Raw genomic sequence first — 19,731 nt, 5'->3', positions numbered from 1 at the left:
ATTTATGACTGGCAGCTAATCTTATAAAAATTTATCTTAAGTGACCAAACTGTCAACTGAAGTCACAATAAGATAACATCTCATACTTACTTAAGTGAGTACAAGAATGACAACTTCAAATGATGGTGATGATGAATAGTAGCAAATATCATATATCACAGGTGGTGAGTATGACAAGTTTCCACCTATTTAGAAAACTCTTTGACAGTTTCTCATAAAATTAAGCAAATTATATCTTACAATCAAGCAAATTCCATTTTTAGGTAATTGCATAAAAGATTTGCCAACATATTCAAAATAGCTAAAAACTGGAAACAACCCTCATGCCCATCAATAGGAAAATGAATAATAAACTGTAATAGTCCCATTCAATGGAATATTAGTCTACAATTAAATAGAAAAAATTTAAACTTACTGGTACAGGGAATAATATGTATAAATCTCAATATCATTATGATGAGTGGAAGAAGTCCAGACATATACTGTGTGATTCAATTTAATTAATTGCAAGAACAGGTAAAACTCATCTATGATGATAGAAATCAGAATACTGTCTCCTATGAGAATTAGGCTTAGGAGGAAGGAAGCAGTAGAGGAAGTTCTCAAGTAATAAAAACATTCTACCTCCTGAGTAAGGTAACAGTTACATGGGTATATACTTTTAAGAAAACTCATTGAATTACACAATTAAGATGCATATAAATTTTACCTGCATAATAAGTATAAATATTAAAGAGTAAGAAAGTTCTCATTACTGATATATGTTAGAAATATTAAAAATATTTATATATTACATAAATATATAAAAAAAGGAAGTATAGAACATTACAAAAGTATGTGTGGGTGTGTGTATCTACGTATATACTCACACACATTTTGGGATGTGTATTTGTGATGTGTGTATACATATGTTTGAAAGGAGACACAAGAAACCATAACACTAGCTGTCTCCAGGAAAGGGAAATTGGGTGGCTATGGAAGATAGAACTGAAAAGGTAAATTACCTTTCACTGAAAATCCTTTTGTAAATTTTGAATTTTGTAACATATATTATGATTTTAAAAATGAAAATGAAAAATGCTTCTGGAGGAAATCAGTGTTATGAATTCTTTAACTTATTTAAAAATACTTTAAAGCATTATGAAGTGAATATGGCAAAATGTGGTAGAACCTGAATTACTGGTTATTTGCAAGGTCATATTTCTTTTTTCCTTATACTCTGTATGCTTACAATGTGTTAATTATGAATTTTTATAAAAATCAGAACAGAGGAAGTCCTTCATTACCAAGAACAATTTAAAATCAATTAATTACATGTTTAAGAATTCATTAGGAAAAAGCCCACAAGGGAATGTAGAAAAAATAAATAAATTAAAACATTAAAAAGATACACTGATAAGTAAATACCAGAGAGCTGACTGGGGAACACAGGAATGGACAGTGAGTGATACTAAAAATCCATGAGTCAAACTTATTACATTAAAAAAAGACAGCAGAAATAACCAAAACTGGATGAAAATGGATATTAGTTGAAATGAGAGAAATTAATGAACATTTTGTATTACTTCATTCTACTGTGGTTGAAACTCTACTTGACTGTGATTTTCTACTAGGAAACAAATTAAATGTAAGGTATAAAACAAAAAATTAGCAATAACCATAGAAAATGTGAAAACCACCAAAAACACAAAGGAGAGTTCAGATGACTTAAATTATGTGTTTGCTTAACTGCTGATGAAAGCTAAAGCTTTCCAACCTATTCTAGAGCATAAAATAAAAAGAAAATCCTAAAATTATTTAAACACAATCAGAAAATCCAATATACAAACATGACAAAAAAAGAATTAAAAATAAAATTACAGATCAATTTCAGTTAGCGTTATGCCTGAAAAAATTCCAAATCAAGCTGATACTCATAATTCAATAGTGAATTTAAAAACCAACACTTTTTTAACCAAAAGGAATTTGTTGAATGAACAATAAAAGGAATAAAAAAATTTCAATACTAAAAATGGATTATTTCACAATGACAAAAGTTTAAAGAATAATATAATTGTTTATGCAAAAAGCATTTGGTTATATCCACCACTTAGTTTTGATTAAAATTCCTTAAGAAATATATAAAAGGTAAGAGACTTTACCTAACATAATATATAAGAATCTGAAATTTAAAATTAGCATTTTGATGACTGAGATCATTTACATCAAAATAACGTACCTATTGGAACTAATAAGACTTGATACCACCCCCAGCAGGGTCTTATAAACAAGACAGAACTGTAAACCAACAAATACACTCAAGTTTGTTCATCTACCCAAACAGTTCTTCTATCATTGATAACATATTATTCAGATAAGGAAATAGCTCATTCATCAGACAAAAATGTGATTATCTAAATTCAATCAACGTTTTCATCTTACTCTTTCACCAAGTTTAAACTCTTGCAGGATGAATCTTGCCCACTCCTAACCAGCTCCTTGCTTCCCTGGTGACTCAGTGGTGAAGAAAAGCACCTGCCAATGCAGGAGATATGGATTCAATCCCTGGGTCGGAAAGATCCCCTGGAGAAGGAAATGGCAACCCACTCCAGTATTCTTGTCTGGGAAATCCCATGAACAGAGGAGCCATGGGGTTGCAAAAGAGTTAGATATGACTTAGTGACTAAACAACAGGACAGTTTTCTGCCTTGAAAATCCTACCTTAAACCATCATCCCATCCCTCACGACCTTACTTTCCTGCTTTTGAAATACTACTAAACCTTGTCAAAGTGCTGTTTTCCCTTTCTGCTATAGTTTTAATAAATCAGCTTTGCTTGCTTATAGCTGTCTCTGAGAGTCTTTTTGTGTAATAGACCAGAAACAACATGCTGGTCAAACCAAGAAGGGTCCATCAAAATCTAACTAGATCAAGGGTGGGTGATATTTCCACAATCCAGATAATCCGGGAGAGGAGAATCACAACTATCAGTATTTTCAAAGGATTTAGTATGTAATTTGAAAAAGAAAAAATGAAACTCCATGAAAAAGAGGAAGGAGACCACTAACCCCTAAAACAACACAAAACTTTTCAGATACAGAAAAATTATTAAGTAAGAAAATAAACTGAAAGAAGATACTCACAAAGTGAAAATATTAACAATAATTAAAATTACTGAATAAAAAGAAAGACATACCTTGTCCTTGAATAGGAAGACTATTATTAAAAACCAATTCTCCCCTAAATTAATTTATTAAAAGTTGATGAAATTGCAGTCTAAACTGTAATTTCTTCTAAGAGAAGACACGAGACAGGAGGCAGAAGAAGAGACACACAGACCCAGAGAACAAAAATGGAGTCAGTCACAGATGAGAATACAGCATATGTGCAAGATGGCATTACAGATAAATGGGCAATTATTGGCAAATAATCGCAGATAATGGCAAATAACTTGGCAACTTTAAGATTTCAAATAAAAAAATTTCTGTGATTTAAGAACTTGAATTTAAAAAAACACAAAAGAATTAGAAGTTAACATAGGTGAAGAGTTCTATGGGATCAGTATAAATATCTTTCCAAAATGACATGAACTCAGAAGCCATAGAAGCGAACATGGTTATACCTGGACATGTAACAATCAAATACATTCTTATAACAAAAAGGAAGCTTAAAAATGTGTAAAAAATATCTGTAATGCATGACAATCCAAAGCTTATTCCCCCAATAATAAATGAGCTCTTTGGAATCAGCGAAGGACTAAAACCTCCCCGCAGCCCCAAAATTGGACATAAAAAAGAAAATAAAAAATACAGATGGCTAATAAACATATGAAAAAATGATCAAACTCAAAACCAAAAGAAATACAATTTAAGACAATAGTTTGGGCTATCACATTGGCAAAGATTTCAAATATTCATAAAATTCATTATCTGTGAGATTGTGGGAAAGTTCGCAATCTCATTCATGGTCATTTGAGGATCAAGTTGTTACCATGTATTTAAGGAAATCTTGCAATCATTCTCAAAATTTGAAATATGCATATACTTAATCCCAGTATTTTAACTGCTAAGTAATTTATTATGATATAATAGACAAGTGCAAATTATTGATATATAGGGAGGTTCATTGCACAGAAATTTTTGGTACTAACATAAATATCTATGAATAAGAAATGTTTGAAACATTTAATTATATTTCATGTACATAACAATCATGCAGTCATTCAACAGATGACACAGATATGTATTACTGAAACAGAAAAAAGGGCATTGAAAAAACTGTTAAATGAAAGCAAATCTGCAGAATAATGTGTACAATATAGCTCTACTTCCAGAACCCCCTAAAATAGCTTGTGTCTGTGTGTGTGCATCTATCTGCTTAAAGAAGGCACACAACTCCCTTAATAGAGGAAAACGTGGAGATAGGAGAGAAAAGGGCACTTAATTTATATATTAGATGTTTAGATATGCTTTGAGTTTTTGAAAAAAAAATTAATAGATCTTATTTTTTTAATTTACTACATGGCAAATGAAAATTATAAATGTATATTTATGGGAGTACTGAGCAATTCCATCACTTGTGCAATATAATTTCCTCTACTGAGGCTCCTGGGATTGAGTCAAGTGGAAGCAAGGGAAACAGTCACCATGCCCAAATTAAAGTCTCATCGATGATATCCCAACATGAGCATTTCTCAGTTAACCATTTCTTATCTGCAGGAGGTATCCACTGCAACACAGGAAAGAGAAGAGTTTCCATGCACAAAGAAGACTGTCACTGTATTGGAGAAGCTGGTGGCAGAAGTAATGGCACCTACAGTAACAAATCCACCTTGTCTCTGTGGTCATCACCTGCAAGGACATAGTGGGGAAAATTGGCAAAAGTGAGGCACACATTTTCTCAGGAGCCTGTCCGAGGGCTATGAAGTCCTTGTACACTCTTCTACGTGTTCTGGAACAAATCTACCCAGAATACACAGAGAAAGTCACATTTTCAGCAGCTGGGTACCTGCTATGGCCAGAAAAATGACTAAGATTTCTTAAAATCAAGGATGCCAAACACTGGTGATACTTTTTCTCCTTTGCTTGGCCAAAAAATGGAGTTCTCCAACTATTTCAGACTTTTGTCTGTCTCTTTCCCTCTGAATTTGACTCATTAAAGTGCTAGGTCATTCATTCATTGAATCAATTATTTCAGGCAAAACTACTTGTCTACCCTTCAGTCTAAAGATTACTGAGAATTACTATATCTCATGAATATAATAATTCTGTTAACACAAGAGATCCAGCAAAGAAGTTTAGTGTGTGTGTGTGTGTGTGTGTGTGTGTGTGTGTGTGTGTGTGTGTTAGCTGCTCAGTCGTGTCTGACTCTTTGTGACCCCATGGACTGTAGCTCACCAGACTCCTCTGTCCATGGAATTCTCGAGGCAAGAATAGTGGAGTGGGTTGCCATTCCCTTCTCCAGGGGATCTTCCTGACCCAAAGATTGAACCCAGTCTCCTGCATTGTGAGCAGATTCTTTACCATCTGAGCGCCCAGGGAAGCCCGAGAAGTTTAGTTTATTAGATAAGAAAAGTACTAACCAAGATGTAGAAAAACTATGAAGGTATGTAAGAAAAGTTTATCTCTTAACTCATTATACAATCTGGCCTTTTAATTAGAATGTAGCCATAAGACGTAAATCTTCAGAAAACTGACACCTAACTTCCTACCCAGATGTGGTTGCTCCTAGAAAGCAAGGACTATTCTGACAAAACTCTTACCTTCAGAGGCAGCCCTCAGACAAGAGGGAGACAAAAGGGCTCTGTCTGAAGAGTCTTCCTTCAGGGGTTTACTGGTATCGTTCATGACCAAAAGAGCTCCCAGGAAGTCATCTTCTGAGGGGTGGAGGGGGAGAAACATCACTTCTAGTGAAAAAGGCGATTCAGCTGAAGTTGGGAAGTCACCCCTTTTCCATACTGATTTCATTTGGAAGCTGCTTCCTGCTCCGTTATACAGCACTGAAATTATAGCTAGCTGCTCAAAACTCTACACATTTCAATATTAACACCTTGTATCAGAGCCTTTCTTTCTGGTGCTTTTCTAAAACTGACTGAATAACCTGGATCCCACTGAAAATTATGTTTCTTTTCTATCATTTATTATTTATTCTGCTTAGATGGCCAGGTTATTTATAAGATCACTCTATATCGTCTATTCATATATCTATTCTCAATAAAAGTTTGTTGAGAACCTACTCTATGATAACCCACTAGGAGCTTGTGTCACAAAAATGAACTTAAAAGCATCATGCCATTAAAATTAAAACCTCATTTTGTGAATCAATCATACAAAAAGAAAAAACTGAGAAGTAACTTAGTCAATGATCTAACAGAGGGATATTCACTGATAGCGATGTGAGTCTAAATATCAGTAGCATGTTATTGAGTTTAAAGTGCAACCAGACTGCTGCTTTCCTCTATATCCACCAGCCCTCAGGAAAACAAAATGAGAAAAACAACAGCATTCCTCATGGAATCTACAGAATCAGTAATGATGCTTCCTCTCTAATTTCTAAGTTTAGTGATTTATGTCTTGTCTAACTAGTGAAAGTGTAAGTCGCTCAGTCGTGTCCAACTCTTTGCAAACCCATGGACTATACAGTCCATGGAATTCTCCAGGCCAAGATACTAGAGTGGGTAGTGGTTCCTTTCTCCAGGGGATCATCCCAACCCAGGGATCAAACTCAGGTCTCCCACATTCCAAGCAGATTCTTTACCAACTGAACCACCAGGGAAGCCCAAGAAAACTGCAGTGGGTAGCCTATTCCTTCTCAGCAGATCTTCCCAAACCAGGATTCAAACTGGGGTCTCGTGCTTTGCAGGTGGATTCTTTACCAGCTGAGCTACTACAGAAGCCCTCTGTCTAACTAAAGACTTGTCAATTTCATCAATCTGCAGAAATCTAGCTTTTGGTTTCATGGGTTTTCCCTGTAGTTATGCTGGGCTTTACCATTATATCATTGACCTTTGCTCAAAAATTTATTATTTATTTTGGGTATTCTCTGCATGATATAAATAACCTTTTACTTTCAAGCAGTTTGTTTTTTGTTTTGAACTATCTCTCTTAGAAGCAATGTGTACCTGTTTAATTTTTTAAATGAAATCTTCCAGTTTCTTTTAAATTTAATATAATAATCATGTGGTTAGATTTGTGTCTAACATTTTCTTATTCATTTTCTAGATGTCTTATATATTGTTGATTTTTCTGTTCACTCTAAATTGCCTTTTTATATTAAATAGACACTTCTTATTGCACTATTTTAATTAGTTGGTAGTTTTTTTTTAATATTTTGGAGTTATTTGCTTAGTATTGACCCTAGGGTTTGTAAGAGGCACCTTAAATTATCACAATCTATTTCAAGTAACACTAATTTTGTTACCTAACCTTTTATATATCTTAAACTTAGTTTCAGAGAAATGATTCTATCACTGGTTCAGATTTTCCAACAGATCAATGACTGAAACTGTCTTTGGCCCTGGTATATTTATAAAAGCAACTATGAGCCTAAGATATGTGACAGTCACTAAACACTAAAGATCCCACCACCACTGGACACACAGGCATGCCAATAAGTCATGGAGACAAGCAAGCACAATCAGTGACCCAGTTTCATGCTTGACTAGTACAGACAGATTCTCACTGTCACTGTAATTCCCTAAAAGAATATCAGTATCCTTTAGGACAAAATGCTTACCTTTGTGAGAATTCACACAGGCCTTTGAGGATGGAGGCAGAATTATTCCTAACACTTTTCTTTATGTCTCATCTCAAGGGGAAGGAATAAGCTCATCCACAGGAAACCTAGTTTTTGGAACATGTCAGTCTGTGGGAAAGAATAAATGTGCATCTAGATGAGAAGTAGGATGAGTTCATATGTCAGCATAAACAAGATAGGAGTGTTCACTATGTATATGCATGTAATACATAAAATCACTCTTCTGAGATATTTCTGATATTATTCAAAAGACTGATAGAGAAAAAATTTGGGGTGGAAAAGTGCCTCATATGACTCACCAGATTATTAATGCTTCACACTCTCTGGATTAACAGACATCTCATAAAAGCAATAAAATTCTAAATTGCTTAATAACATAGTAAAAATAATCTAGCAATATACATTTATTACAAATGGATATTACCTCTAGAAAGCATTGCTGTGAATTTTCCCAGAGAAAGGAGCTCGTACAAGTGACGAAAACAGCACTTCTTTGGAGTGGCAGTGGAATTCCAAGCAGCAAAATGTCCCTTCTCTCTAACATCACTTCCAGTCTACAAAGCACAAAGGAAGCCAGGGAGTTGAGAGATAAAATGTTCTTAATGGAATATCTAGTAACAAGTTGTTATAAGAAATACATCAAAGATATTCATTGGGCAGTCAACATGACAAAAACAATAAATGCTCACTCTTTGGAACACATTTGTTTAGAAATATTTTTTCTAAGGCATTGGTCTTCTTAGATCTTTAAGCATATTAGAAATTCCACTTGGGGTATATAAAAATGGCTAAGGAAATCCACGTTAAAAAAAAAAAACAAACTAAAAACAAGAACTGGAAATTTAATCATTTCACACCTGAAAATGTTTAATGTAGTATGTAGTTGAAGCCAGTACTCACTATGTAACTCTCTTGGTTGATGGGAAAAAAAGAAACAATGATTCAATCCTAGTGAATGGTTGGCAAGCAAATTAAAATATATTGTGAAAGTCTTACATACAGTAACTACTTTTCAATTACCACATATTTGTTTCAGTTACTGAAGAAAAATAAACATTATGTTTGTATTTTGACCATCTATAAATAGCCCTTATGAGAGGACTCCAGCAGCTCAGACAACTATGTGAATGGCTCAAGTGTAGGTACAACCATTTTTAGAATTTTCAGTGCTCACATGCTAATTTCCACAGGGTCTGTTTACTACAAGTGTATTCATGCTACCAGCTAAACACTCAAGAGTTGCAATTTCACCCTCAAATTAAAAGCAGAGACATAACTTTGCCAACAAAGGTCCATCAAGTCAAACCTATGGTCTTTCCAGTAGTCATGTATGGATGTGAGAGTTGGACTATAAAGAAAGCTGAGCACCGAAGAATTGATGCTTTTGAACTGTGTTGTTAGAGAAGACTCTTGAGAGTCCCTTGGACTGCAAGGAGATCCAACCAGTCTATCCTAAAGGAAATCAGTCCTGAATATTCATTGGAAGGACTGATGTTGAAGCTGAAACCCCAATTTTTGGCCACCTGATGTGAAGAACTGACCCATTGAAAAAAAACCTGATGCCGGGAAAGGTTGAAGGTGGGAGGAAAGGGGGACGACAGAGGATGAGATAGCTGGATGGCATCACTGACTCAATGGACATGAGTTTGAGTAAACTCTGGGAGTTGGAGATGGACAGGGAGGCCTGGTGTGCTGCAGTCCATGGGGTCGCAAAGAGCTGGACATGACTGAGTGACTGAACTGAACTGAAATGAGAAAATGTACAGTTCAGTTCCTCTAATGCATGCAAGAAGCTAAACTTTCCAATATGATAGTTTTTCCTGGTACTATACAAATGAAATCACCGATCTTCTTGTAACCGATCTTCTTGTAAATATTTTTCTTAGGGTGACTATCTATATAAGACCTCAGTTTCTCAGAAGTGATTATCTAACTCATTTTGTTCAGATTTTTAAATGATATCAATTATTTATAACAATTGATAACACATATGAGTTTCTAAAATACAGCACTGCTCGCCTCAGAAGGTATAAGTCCAAAGGTTATCACTTATCCACCCTACTCAGTTACAGAGACTAGACCCCACATCAGTGATCCAGGCCCCTAAGGATGAGCCTTTCTTTCATGTTGTATCTCAAGGGGGAGGAATAAACATTTTCATAAGAAACTTGAGCTCTATCCTTGTTACCTTGTGGGAATAGAATAGAACTGTGGAAAGATTAGAAGTAAACCCGTCCATTGGTCTGTCAGTCACAAGACAGTAGGGCTCAATAATGTAACTGCCTATTAAATAAGCATTGCTCTGCTGGAATGTTTCCAATATTATTCCATCAATATTAATTGTGTTAGGCTCTGGTCTCCATAAGAGCAAATATTGTCCAACATTTTCGGCCAAATTAAATGTGCAATAAGACTGTCTGAACATACTTAAAGTTCCAGGAAAATGTTGGCCTGGTAAATAATTCAGTCACAACAATGGACATATAATGGATATATATACACTCTGTAAACTAAAACTCAGAATTATTTTATCCTCAAAGGTGATCCAATGGACTGGGGAGGACTAACCTGAAAAAAGCCATGACAGGGAAATAAAGAACATTATCTAAAAATCACTTATAGTGCTTAAGCTCAGGAACATGGCAATTTGCAGGGAAAGCACAGAGTTACACTACACCTGATGGTACAGTCACAGCAAAGCAGGCAAGACTCACACTGGCACAACGGTTATGGACATGTGATTGAGAGGGTGGGAGTGTGCAGAGAGGAAGAGTTAGACACTGAGATCTCTCACCATGAAATACTTCCCATCCCATCGTCACAGTGATGCTCACCAGGCCACACTGCTGAGGATTCAGTGATATTTGGGCAAGCATATCCCTCAGTAGAAACAATTTCTCTCTGCCAAACTGGCAAGGAATAGCCTTGCCATTGTTTCCATACTTAATTTCTATATGAAGCATCAGCAGGAAGGTGGAAAAAATAAAAAATTCTAGAAAAGTACAAAAAGAAGCCCCAAAGAATCACCAGATTTTTAAGCACTCAAACTGTTTAAACTGACAGACTGTACAACACCAATTAAATTTTTCATTCCTTAAAAAATAATAATTACTCAGAAATTTATAAAAGATTAGATGTTATGTTGAGAGTGCATTATTTAATTTCTTCTTAGATAAGGAGCTGGCAGAAGTGATAAAACCAGCTTTTCTTTGGTGGGATAAAAATTCTATGCAATTGAAATATTACTTCCAACTTACAAACCACAGAGGAAATTAGAGGAGTTGAAAAAGAAAATCTTCCAAACTGAATATTAATTGATCTGAGATTTAATTACACACATTTTTTGGCCACTTGTGTGACAAGAATAAAAATACACTTTGTTCCATGCAAGAGGAGAGTATAGAAAGTCATTTGTTCTAAGACCTGGTCAAAGTCTCTCCAAAGGACCCTTAGAATCACTCATTAAAACTGGGATCTCCCTTAAAACACATATGAAACAGACTGAAGAAATATGAATATTAACCTATAAAATTTCAAGATTTGGAAATGCAATGACCTCAAAATTTAAAGTATTTAGTGTAGCATATACTTGACCCCATCACTCAAATGTCTAGAAAATTTGAATTTGGGTGAGAAGAAAAACAACTGTATGAATTTTTGTGACAGCTAAAAATCTAATGAACCAACTCATTAGTAAAGACCCTGATGCTGGGGGAAATAGAAGGCAGGAGGAGAAGGGGACAACAGAGGACAAGATGGTTGGATGGCATCACTGACTCAATGGACATGAGTTTGAGCAAGCTCCAGGAAATGGTGCTGCAGTCCATGGCGTCACAAAAAGTCAGAAACAACTGAGCAACTGAACACCACCAACAACAATCGATCAAATGCCCAAAATATAGTAACTCTGAGTGAATGGATATATTAGCCAAGCACTCCAAGAGCTTCCATCTCTCCTTACACCAGATACTTATAGACCTCTGTACAGCTCATTTCCCTTAATATATACTATCAGGTGACCTTTCAAGTACTTCATCCTACTTGGTGCTTATACTAGACCAAGCTCTCTCCATATTTTTTGTCTCGCATGGACCCTGGGAGAGATCTCAGCTGACAAGTGATTTTTTTCACTCAGTTTGTTTGTATTGCAATGAGGAAGTCATCATTAATCCAGGCACATTAGTGAAAGAGAATTTGATCCTAAGATATATGGCAGACTCTGAGCACTCAGGGTTCTGACACCCTCAGACACACTGACCCACAGTATTCAATAATGGAGACCATTCATCACAGTCAATGACAGCCCCATGACTGACTAGCACAGCTAGAATCTCACTGTCATGAGTATTACAGGGTTTTAAAAGAATGTCAGTACTTTCCAGACAAAATGCTCACTGATGTTACAATTCCCATCGGCTTGAGGTTGAGATGGTAAAATTATTTTCAATACCTTCCTTCATGCCACTTCTCAAGAAGGGACAAATTCTGTCAAATGAAACTCAACTAATGGTCCATATAGAGTAAAAATATGAAAAAATGAGATTATATATGTCTATTTGTCAAACAAGCATAAGACAAGAGGGCTTATCATGTAGCTTCATATCAAATATATTCATATTACTTTACTAGAATGTTTCTGATATTATTCAAAGGGAGAAAGCACAAAAATCTCACAAATAAAGGAGATAAAATATTGGACACCTCACCATATAATTAATAACTCACATTATTTGGGTTAATAGTTCAAAAAACTAATTATCTTCTTGATTATAAAAGTATAATTAAAATAAGCCATAAAAAGAAAATTTGTTTAAAAATGGTTATTACCTTTAGAGTACATTATTTTGTTCCATCCTAAGACAAGGAGCAGGTAAAAGTAACAAAATCACCCTTTTTTTATGGGAGTACTCCACGCAACTGAACTGAACTAAGGGACTGAACTGAACTGATTTCATGCAATTCCAAAGTCACTTCCATTTTCCAAAGCACAGAGGAAATAAAGGAAGTTGTGAAGCAAAATATTTCCAATTAAATGTTAATTGATAAAAGTATTATTTTAAAGAATTAAAAACAGATATTCACTTGATAATCTATACAATGAGAAAAAAATTATGTTTGTCCCTTGGAAAAGGGTTGTGTAGAAAATCAATTTTTCTAAGACCTTGGTCTCAAATTTGACCCATAATTCCTCTTGAGCATTACTTATAAACCCACTGAGGGAATATGAATATTAGCTGATGATGTCTACATAAAATTCCAACTGGGTATTTAATCATTTCATGTTTTAAATGTTTAATGAAGTATCTAATGTAATCCATCGTCAAATATCTAGAAAATTTCTCCCTGGATGACAAGAAAAAAAAACTTATCCTACTCTTTGAATTAATGGGTTAATAAGCAAATTAAAATATATCGTAAGATAATCTCACAAATGCAATAAACTCTATTCCCATATTTATTTTACTTAAGAGATAAATGACAAGCAAAAGCTAATAATTTATTTCTAGTTAGCTATCTAATAGACCTAAACATGCTGATCCTCACAAAAGACTTTAACATCTAAGGAAACTGTGTGAATGCCCGAGGATAAGTACAAACATTTCTTGCAATGTTGTATCATTTGTGTCTGGTTCTCCACTGTTTGTTTACTATGTGTTGCCTGCCAAGCACTCAGAATTTTCATTTTACAATGATTATTCAGTTTTTGTACAACTCATTTCCTCTAACACATGCTAGCATCTTGGTTTTCTAATACCATAGTCCTTTTCTGGGGGTTACCACTAGCTGACCAAACTGAGTCCCATCCCAACACTTCTGTCCAGAGTGGTCTCTTATGCTGGACCTCAGTTCACATAAGTGACTTTGTCATTCATTTTGTTCAGATTCCAATGAGATCTATTTTTAAAGTCATCATCAATCCAGGCACATTTGTGGAAGAGACTCTGATCCTGGGATGTGTTGCAGACATTGAGCTCTCAGGGACACACTAAGAGCTATCTATCTCCCTGTGAAACACTGGCTCACACTATTCAATCACAGAGACCAGCATCAATGGTGACCCATCACAATGTTTGGATTGTATGGGGTACCAGTGATGGCAGGTTAGCATAGCCAAAGTCTCATTGTCATTGGAGGGTTACACTCCCTGAGAGTAATGTTAGTAGTTTTAGGACAAAGTACTTACCAGCATGGAAATTCCCACTGGCTCATAGGATGAGAGGCAGAATGATTCCCAATATTTTATTTCATTTCAAGTCTCAAGGGAAAAGAATAAAAGCATTTATATGAAACTGAGTTCTTAAGTCCATGTCGATCTGCTGGCATAGAGTAAAAATTATGGAATGATGAGAAGTATACATGTCCATTTGTTAACCACGCATAACATAAGACATTTAGTATGTCCAAGTAAACAAAGAGTTCCAAAGAATAGCAAGGAGAGATAAGAAAGCCTTCTTCAGTGACCAATGCAAAGAAATACAGGGGAAAAAAAATAGAATAGGAAAGACCAGAGATCGCTTCAAGAAAATCAAGAGATACCAAGGGAACATTTCATGCAAAGATGAGCACCATAAATGACTGAAATGGTATGGACCTAACAGAAGAAGATATCAAGAAGAGGTGGCAAGAATATACAAAAGAACTATACAAAAAAGATCTTTGTGACCCATATAACCACGATCATGTGATCAACCACCTAGAGCCAGACATCCTGGAATATAAAGTCAAGGAGGCCTTAGGAAGCATCGCTATGAACAAAGCTAGTGCAGGTGATGGAATTCTAGTAATCCTAAAAGATGATGTTGTGAAAGTGCTACACTCAATATGCAAGCAAATTTGGAAAATTCAGCAGCAACCACAGGACTGGAAAAGGTCAGTTTTCATTCCAATCCCTAAAAAAGGCAATGCCAAAGAATGTTCAAACTATTGCACAGTTGCACTCATCTCACATGCTAGCAAAGTAATGCTCAAAATTCCCCAAGCCAGGCTTTAACAGCATGTGAACTGTGAACTTCAAAGCTGCATTTAGAAAAGGCAGAGGAACCAGAAATCAAATTGCCAACATCTGTTGGATCATCAAAAAAGGCGGAGAGTTCCAGAAAAACATGTACTTCTGTTTTATTGACTAAGGCAAAGTATTTGACTGTGTGGATCACAAACTGTGGAAAATTCTGAAAGAGATGGGAATACCAGACCACCTGACCTACCTCTTGAGAAATCTGTATGTAGGTCAAGAAGCAACATTAGAACCAGACATGGAACAACAGACTGGTTCCAAATTGGGAAAGAAGTATATCAAATCTATATATTGTCACCCTGCTTATTTAACTTACATGCAGAATGCATCATGCGAAATGCCGAGCTGGATGAAGTACATGCTGAAATCAAGATTGCTGGGAGAAATATCAATAACCTCAAATATGCAGATGACACCACTCTTATGGTAGAAAGTGAAGAAGAACTAAAGAGCCTCTTGATGAAAGTGAAAGAGGAGAGTGAAAAAGCTGGCTTAAAATTCAACATTCGGAAAACTAAGATCAAGGCACCTGGTCCATCACTTCATGGCAAATAGATGGGAAAACAGTGGAAACAGTGACAGACTTTATTTTTTGGGGCTCCAAAATCACTGCAGATGGTGACTGCAGCCCTGAAATTTAAAACAAAACAAAACAAAAAAAAACGCTTGCTCCTTGGAAGAAAAGCTACAACCAACCCAGACAGCATAAAAAGCAGAGACATTACTTTGCCAACAAAGGTCCATCTAGTCAAAGCTATGGTTTTTCCCACAGTCTATAGATATGACTATAGATATAGTCATGTATAGCTTCCCTGGTGGCTCAGAGGGTAAAGCATCTGCCTGGAATGCAGGAGACCCAGGTTAGATCCCTGGGTTGGGAAGAGACCCTGGAGAAGGAAATGGCAACTCACTCTGGTATTCTTGCCTGGAAAATCCCATTGACAAGAAGCCTGGTAGGCTATGGTCCATGGGGTCGCAAAGAGCTGGATACAATTGAGTGACTTCACTTTCTTCCTTTCTTATTTATAGATATGAGAGTTGGACTAGAAGGAAAGCTGACCGCCAAAGAATTGATGCTTTTGAACTGTGGTGTTGGAGAAGACTCTTGAGAGTCCCCTGGACTGCAAGGAGATCCAACCAGTCCATCCTAAAGGAGATCAGTCCTGAATATTCATTGGAAGGACTGATTCTGAAGCTGAAACTCTTAATCCTTTGGCCATGTGATGGGAAGAACTCACTGGAAAAAGACCCTGATGCTGGCAAAGATTGAAGGCAGGAGGAGACAGGGACAACAGAGGATAAGATGGTTGGATTGCATTACTGACTCAATGGACATGAGTTTGAGTAAGCTCCAGGAGTTGGTGATGGACAGGGAAGCCTGGCATGCTGCAGTCCATGGGGTTGCAAAGAGTCAGACACGACTGAATGACTGAAATGAACTGAAGTAAACAAAAGTACTATTTCTCTAGTAGGATCTTCTGATATTATTCAAAATGGAGGAAGCATTAAAATCCTGGGGGAAAAGTACACGGAAACCTCAGATGATCCAGACTGTTATAAAGCTTCACATTGTTTAGATTCAGTTCAGTTCAGTTCAGTCGCTCAGTTGTGTCCAACTCTTTGCAACCCCATGAATTGCAGCATGCCAGGCCTCCCTGTCCATCACCAACTCCTGGAGTTCACTCAGACTCACGTCCATTGAATCAGTGATGCCATCCAGCCATCTCATCCTCGGTCGTCCCCTTCTTCTCTGCCCCCAATCCCTCCCAGCATCAGAGTCTTTTCCAATGAGTCAACTCTTCACATGAGGTGGCCAAAGTACTGGAGTTTCAGCTTTAGCATCATTCCTTCCAAAGAAATCCCAGGGTTGATCTCCTTTAGAATGGACTGGTTGGATTTCCTTGCAGTCCAAGGGACTCTCAAGAGTCTTCTCCAACACCACTGTTCAAAAGCATCAGTTCTTTGGTGCTCAACCTTCTTCACAGTCCAACTCTCACATCCATACATGGCTACTGGAAAAACCATAGCCTTGACTAGATGGACCTTAGTCGGCAAAGTAATGTCTCTGCTTTTGAATATGCTATCTAGGTTGGTCATAACTTTTCTTCCAAGGAGTAAGCGTCTTTTAATTTCATGGCTCCAAAAACCACCTATAATCTTGCTTGCTAAAAACACATACTAGAAAAATTTAGAAAATACATTTATTAAAAACTGCAACATTACCCCTCTGGAGTGCATTGTTCTGATAATTTCCATAGAAGGGAGCTTATACCAGTGTAAAGTCAGCAGTTACTTGGATAACTGGTAGGAATTCCATCCACTCTAATTTCACCTCTAATCTATAGAATATATTGGGAAATTAGGGAATTTGACAAAACCATTGAAAGTTTATAAACTAATAATATATTATAAGGAATAAACCACAGATTTCATTTGACTACATAAGAAGAAAAATAATGCTCACTACTTGGATCAGGGTAACACTGAAAGTCATAAGACTTTCAGTCTCAAAGTTCCCCCAAAGCCTTCCCTTGGCATCAGGTATTAATTCTAGGATCTCCCTTTCAATGTTATGAAACCCACTAACACAATATAAATATCAGGCAATGAAATCTACCTAGAATATCAATGATTGGAAATGTAATAATTTTTAATTAAAAGTGCTTAATACAGCATCTACTTGGATCCATAACACCATGTCTAAAAAATTCTTTGGGTGACAGGGAAAAAAAAATTCTCTTCCAATTCTTGTAACTTGTTCAGCAAGAAAATTAAAATGTTCTGGAAAACTTTTTGACAAATAGAAACTACAATTTTGACAGTTTTTTTTTTTTACTTTAAGAAATAAATAAGTGAAAATCATATATTCTTCCTTGAATACCTAATCAACCTTATTCTGAAGATTTGGGCACCAAAGAAAAACGTGTGAATGGCTCATGGGTAGGCATAACCATTTACCACTGGCCTCTCTACTCCTGTGCTGGACCTGGTTACTATGACTGTATGGATACTGCCAGCAAATATTCAAGGAGTTGCCATGTCATTCTTAGGTCAGATATTTATAGACATCTGTGAAATTCAATTCTCTTCCTTTATGGAGTCAGGACAGCATTCAGTTACTATGGACCCTAGAGTAGCACTCGCTGACCAAATTGAACCCAACCCCAACATTTTTACCTAGCATGGTCTCTTGTGCTAGACCTCAGTTCACGTAAGTGCTTTCACCACTCTTCTGGCTCAGATTCCAATGAGATCCATTTTGGAGGTCATCACTGATCCAGGCACATTGATCCTGAAATATGTGGGAGGCACTGAGCTCGCAGGACTCTGTCTCCTTGGGACACACTGGTCCATACTATTCAGTCATGGAGATCATTAGTCATAGTCAGTGGCCCAGCCTCTTGGCTGATTAGCATAGCCAAGAGTATCACTGTCATTGGAGTTATACGATTCCCTAAGAGCAATGTCAGTATTTTCAGGATATGACATTTCAGTCAATAATTGGAAATGTAGTAATTTTTAATTAAAAATGTTTAATATACCATCTACTTGGATCCCTAGTACAAATGTCTAGAAAATTCTTCTGATACTAGAATTGCTTACTGATTAAAAATTAAAATGCTTACTGATATTAGAATTCCCATTGGCCCTTGAGGATGGAAAATAGAATTATTCCCAATATTTTCCTTCATGGCATATATCAAGAAAGAAGAAACTCATTCATACAAAACCTAGTTTTTGGCCCACATCAACCTGTGGGAAAGTATAAATGTGGAAAGATGAAAGGTATACATGTCTATGTGTCAAAACTGCATAAGACAGGAAGATTTGCTGTGTATCTTTATGTAAAATATATGAATTTATTACTCCTCTAGAAGGTTTCTGGTTACAGAAGAAAAAGCATAAAATCTTAAAAATAAAGGAGATAGAAGTTTCAGATATCTCAATGGATTATCAGTGCTAATAAAGTTGTATTACCTAACTATTCATCAACTCAGTGCAATTTTTATCATTTAAAAATTATAAATAATACAAAGAACAAATTTACTAAAATCAGCTGTTACCCTAGGAGTGCATTGTTTTGTTACTTCCCAGTTAAGAGAGCTAGCACAAGTGACAAAATCAGTACTTTATTGTGATGATATTTATGGAATTCTAATGTCATGTCCAATATACAAAGTACACATGAAATTAGAGAAGCTGCAAAACAGTTTTTAATGGCATATTCAGCTATAAGAAGTTATAAGAATTCATAATAGATATTCCTTGATCATAAGATGACAAGAAAATTATGTTCACAACTTTGATTATAGTAGAAAATATCTTTTTCTAAGATATTTGTCTCCAAATTTTCCCAGCACATTTGCTGAAAAATTATTAAAACTAAGATATCTCTTTAAACACATTAGAAACCCAATGAGAATATATGAAAGTGGCCAATGAAATCCACGCAAAAAAATCTAAGCATTTGAAGTATAATCCTTTCACATCTAAAAATGTTTAATGTAGCATGTAGTTGAAGCCAGTATTCAAATTATACGAAATTGCTTGCTCTGTTTATAAGAAAAACGAAAAACAAAGAAACAACTGTCTAATTCTAGTGACTATGTTGGCAACAAATTAAAAGATGTTGTGCAGATTCCATATACCTACTTTCAGTTGGGCTTCCTGTCTCAGATGGTAAGGAATTTGCCTACAATGCAGGAGACATGAGTTCAATCCCTGAGTCAAGAAGGGAATGGCTTCTCATTCCAGTATTCTTGCCTGGAGAATCCCATAGATAGAGGAGCCTGGCAGGCTACAGTTCATGGGGTTGCAAACTCTTCAAATTTACATATAACTGTTCTACTTAATAGAAAATGAAAAGCAGAAGTTCGTAAGCTTGAATTTTGACAGTCCAAGCACACTGAAGACATCAATAATCACTCAGAATATTTTGGCAGCTCAGACAAATGTATGAATGGTTCAAGTGTAGTTATAAAG

The 19,731-nt window shown here is 35.9% G+C and overlaps 1 long non-coding RNA gene, 1 other non-coding gene and 1 pseudogene across 2 annotated transcripts in view; 1 reads left to right on the top strand and 2 right to left on the bottom strand.

Annotated features, from left to right (window-relative positions):
• Positions 1 to 4,148: 4,148 nt before the first annotated feature.
• The window catches only part of LOC138095464 (uncharacterized), a 48,879-nt gene continuing 33,296 nt past the window's right edge, over positions 4,149 to 19,731 (bottom strand). Inside the window, exons 3-6 of the long non-coding RNA XR_011146309.1 lie at positions 8,158 to 8,287; positions 7,713 to 7,841; positions 5,740 to 5,853; positions 4,149 to 4,828 (exon numbers count right to left, since the gene is read on the bottom strand). This is a non-coding gene — a long non-coding RNA (uncharacterized lncRNA). The remainder of the gene's footprint in view (positions 4,829 to 5,739; positions 5,854 to 7,712; positions 7,842 to 8,157; positions 8,288 to 19,731) is intronic.
• Positions 13,572 to 13,653, bottom strand: LOC138095571 (small nucleolar RNA SNORD116; annotated as a pseudogene).
• TRNAS-GGA (transfer RNA serine (anticodon GGA)) lies at positions 15,558 to 15,629 on the top strand. Its single transcript has one exon. It is a non-coding gene; the product is annotated as a tRNA-Ser (tRNA).

Source organism: Capricornis sumatraensis, chromosome 19, assembly GCF_032405125.1.
Source record: "Capricornis sumatraensis isolate serow.1 chromosome 19, serow.2, whole genome shotgun sequence".
NCBI lineage: Eukaryota > Metazoa > Chordata > Mammalia > Artiodactyla > Bovidae > Capricornis > Capricornis sumatraensis.
Note: the sequence above shows the minus strand (reverse complement) of the source record. Positions and strands in the feature narration are given on the sequence as shown.